Below are 5,000 nucleotides of genomic sequence, written 5' to 3'. Positions count from 1 at the left end.
AATAAATGAACCCAACCCAACCCAACCCAACCCAACCCAACCTAACCAAATCTAACCTAATCTACCCTACCTTAACCTAACCTTAACCTAAACGAAAACCTAAACCATCTTATAAACAAAAAAAAACAACGTAACCTAAACCAGCTTAAACACCAACCCTAAATCAATTCAATAAAAATCAAACCAAAACCAAACCAAACCACAAACCAAAACCCAATCAAAATGAATCCCCAACCCAACCCAACAACCCCCAAAACAACCCAAAACAAACCCAACGCCAAAAAACAACCTAACCCACCCCACCCCAACCTAATCTAACCTAATCTACAACCCTACCTTAACACTAACGCTAAACCAAGCCAAAACCAACCAAAACCAACCTAAAACCAAAACAGCCCAACCTAACCCAACTTAACCAAACCAAAACCAAACCAAAATCAAACCAAACTAAACCCAACCAAAAACCAAACCAAACCAAAACTAAGCCAAATTCACACCAAACCAAAACCAAGAACCAAACCCAAACTAAACCAAACCAAAACCCAAAACCCAAACCAAACCAAACCAAACCAAACCAAACCAAAACCAAACCAAGACCAAACCAAACCAAACCAAAAACCAAAAACCAAAACCAAAAACCAAATAAAACCAAAAACCAAAACCAATAACAAAACAACAAACCTAAACCCAACCAAACCAAACCCAACCCTAACCTAATTCTAACATTGTCTTAGAGGTTGAGAAAGAGGCTGGATTCCGAGAATTCGGTAAGGTTTTTCCCCAGTTCGCCCTTGATGATAGGGGAAGAGAACGGGGGATTCCCGAGTCTTCAAAAGCACCGGTGATGAATAGGCTAACCTAGTACAGAATTACAAACTATCAAGAAGACCCGCGGGGTCTTCCTGCAGGAACCAGAAAACACAATTCCAATACCGCAAAGAAATTACAACAGTTGGCGTGACAACGAACTTGGCAATGTTTGTCGTTTTCTTGTGCGTCTGAGAAGCCTTCGTCAACCAACCATAACGCACCCTCAGGAGAGAGTTCGTTTGAAAATAGAAACGACTTAGGTTACCAAATCTTCTTTTTTTTTCGAATATAACCAAATGTCTCAAAAACCACTCTTTAGGCTCATAATAATTGAGAAGATGAATTGAACGAAGTAGGAGAATTAAACCCTGTATGGGAAAATAATATTAGAGACTACATTCTTCCTTAGGGAAGTCTAGGAATACTGTAAGGTGAAGTCCATATCGTCCCAGGATTTTTTCAAATTCACAACCTTTGACGAGAATCTTGAACATGTGACGGGAGCTTGAGGGTCTGCCAGAAATCTGGGGAAAGATAACCTTCTGGAGTAAGTATTTAAATCGACTTCTGACGTGTATCTTTGTCAAAGATAGGTTTGTTTGGTTTCAGAATTCCTCCGTGCGGTTGGATTGTCATGCATTGGTGTTTGAGTGATGACATACCCCTTGGAATAAGCTTTGGGAAACGTTTTGATAACTCTAGAAGCGTATTATAGTCCTGTCGGTATGTTTTGTAATAGGGTTTTCTTGAGTTTCAATAAGCCCCGTGCGGGTTTTGGATAATATCCTTATGATCCTTGAATAATGTACATGGTCCCCCTTGGGAAAATTGAAGGCCTTTTTTTTGAAGATATTTGTTGTATTATTGAGAGTAATAATGAAAAATTGTAAACACAGGATCTCGAACGTAATAGTAGCTTGCCTTAAGTTTTTTATCTAAGTGCAATCTTGAAAGTCCGAATTGTTGTAACGTGCAATCCAATCGCCACCATAGCAGGAAGTTTTGTTCCATTTTTGGCAAATACGAGATTAAGAGGAGTCTCTAGAGTCCCTATGCTATGCTTTGCTCCAATGGCATACGCCTGAAAGTTTCTTTCTTTTTTTCTTTTTCTTTTTCTGCCTTTCCTTTTTAATACTATTGTTTTTTTCTTTATTGTTTTTTCTTTCCTTCCTTGTTTTCGCTTCGATCGCTCTTTTTTCTTTTTTTCTTTCTTTCTTTTTCTTTTCTTTTTTTTTTGCTTCCCTTCTTTCTCTCTCTATATCCTTCTTTCCTTTTCCCTACATTCTTTATTTTTTCTTCATCCTCTTTTCTTGTTGCTTTATTTTCTTTTCTCCTCTTTTTCTTCATTTATTTGTTTGTCTTTTTCATTCTTTCTATAGTCTTTTTATTTATTTTATTTTTATTTTTTTCTTCATTTTTTACTTCTTTGAGTTTCTTTTTCTTTCTTCGTTTCTTTGTCTCATATTACCAATCCCTAAGCCAAAGGGCAGACTGGCCATGAATGAAAGCCAGAGTGGTAACCTACGTCGACGTAAGAGATGTTCATCAAAAACTAATAGCTAATATTGAAGTGTGTTTACCTATGAACCAATTATATTTTGCATTCATATAATAATTTGTTTAATTATCTGTCCTTATCTATTTATCTATTCATGTTACTTATTTTCTTATTCTAATTATCTATTCCTTTATTTATTTGCTTATTTTTTTATATTTATCTATCCATTATTATTTGTTTTGATTTATATTGGTTCATTTATTTTTTCATATCATTTATCTGAATATAATGTCTGTCCTGTCCTGTTCTGTCGTCTGTCTGTTTGTCTACTCTGTCTGTCTGTCTGTCTGTCTGTCTGTTTGGTCATGTCTGTCTGTCTGTCTGTTTGTCTGTCTGTCTGTCTGTGGTGTCCTGTGTGTCCTGGTGTGTCTGTCTGTCTGTCTGTCCCTGTCTGTCTGTCTGTTTGTCTGTCTGTCTGTCTGTCCTGTCTGTCTGTCTGTCTGTCCTGTCTGTCTGGTCGTTCTGTCTGTCTGTCGGTCTGTTTGTCTGTCTGTATGTCTGTCTACCTGTCTGTCTCTGTCTATTTATTTCTATTAAACATGAATCACCTTGACTGGGAAGATTATGAAACCAATGAATCACTTCACCTATTCCCCCAGTCCATCTTATGACACAGACAAATATAATAATATTTACTCCAATGAAAAAGAATATATATAATATAAATAAAAAAAAAACAATGATACTATATTAGCTGTTTGTGTATCTTGTGGATCCTTATATGTAAAAGCAAGCCATGCTACCCAATTCAAAAACATGAAAACATAAGAATGAAAGGAGACTGCAAGAAGACCCAATCGCCAGCCTACCCTAGGCAGTTCCATAATACCATGTGCCTTACGAACCTGTCATCTCTTTCCATGAAGCAATCTAATCTTCTCTGAAAACAACCAAATGATTCAGACGCTCACTAAGCTTCAATTGCATCTATCACGAATACTAAGTCTGTTTCCATTCGTTATCCACTCTGTTGGTAAACCCAGTTCGGGGCTGCCAATTCATCATTCTTAAAGAAAAATATTTGTCCAATTTGATTTTATAACCTCACATGATTTCCCACTCGTCCCTTACTTCGCGTGTTCTATGTCCCCAAGTCAAGGTCAGACTTCCTAGTGGGTGTCCCCGTAGCTTTCAGAATTTATTTTTTTGAGAGAATTGAGGTTAATCAATCCAGATATTTTTGTACTATCATTTTGTTTGCCGTGCCTCACAAAATATGACTTTTTTTTATATGTTTGACTATACCTTTCTCATTCTTCCACACTAAACCACACTAGAGACCAGGGTGGGTGATGAATATCTCAGCAGGAAAATCTAATGTTGTTTATTGTTCTTTAATGAATATATGGTCCACAAGATATGTTGTTTTAATTTTTTTGTTTATATAAATGTATATCACATATGTATGTATATGGTATGTATATATAATAATAATATATATATATATAAATATATATCATACATATATATACATGTATATACAGTATATAAATATATTCATCACATATAAGTACATGTATATAGACTTATGTATATATATATATATAATATATAAATAGAAATATATATATATACATAATATATACATATATATAAAATATGTAAAAATATATATAACATATATATAAATACATATACATTACATATATATATATATATAATATTTTTATATATAAAATAAATATATATTTATATATATGCATATATGCACACACAACACGCATATATATATATAAATATATATATATATATATATGTATATATACATACATATATATAATAATATAATATAATATGATATACATATTTATATATGTATATACATATATATGTAAATATATATGTATATATATGTATATACAAATATATATATCAATTATATATATATATATATTATTATATATATACTATATAAAATATATATATATATATATTCTCATGTAAACAAAACAAACGAGGCTGAAGGCTGAAAGAGGAAGTTCACTGTTGAATATTTTTATTACGTGCAGCTTCGATACAACGTACAATCTTTTTGTCTTCAAATTTTGACGTATCTTAGTAGGTTGTCCTATTGTGGCCGATGTTTTCCGGAACTTTCCTGGTTCCCTATCCTTCTGGGCGATCTGATGTGCAGTGTCCGGCCCACAATAGGGACAACTACTAAGATACGTCAAATTTGAATGACAAAAAGATTGTACGGAGTTTGTAATCGAAGCTACACGTAATAAAATAATCAACATTGAATCCTCTTTAGCCTTCAACCTCGTTTGTTTTACAAGAGAATATACTACAACAACCTGGGCTACAACCAATATATATATATATATATAATATATATATATATATATATATATATATATAAAAATAAATGCTTTTTTATTTTTTGCGTCTAGAGATCAATAGTTTGTTTATATGCCTTTACTTCCTGCAAATCTTTTAAAATGTTGCACGAAACAATCATCACTCTGAAGATCTGAATGTACAGCTATTCTGGGGTGTTCCAGTGTCCAATCCAGTTTAAAGATAAAAAAAGAAAAACATAGAAAATATCTTATGATCAATAGCAAGAATAATCGCCGAAGGAGTGGCGCTTTTTTTGAAACAGAAATGCATCTGTCACTGATAATGCCGA

The sequence above is a fragment of the Oratosquilla oratoria genome, chromosome 19, assembly GCF_046742065.1.
Source record: "Oratosquilla oratoria isolate Oo_2021 chromosome 19, ASM4674206v1, whole genome shotgun sequence".
NCBI lineage: Eukaryota > Metazoa > Arthropoda > Malacostraca > Stomatopoda > Squillidae > Oratosquilla > Oratosquilla oratoria.
The sequence above is the reverse complement of the archived record's forward strand: the minus strand, read 5'-3'. Positions refer to the sequence as shown.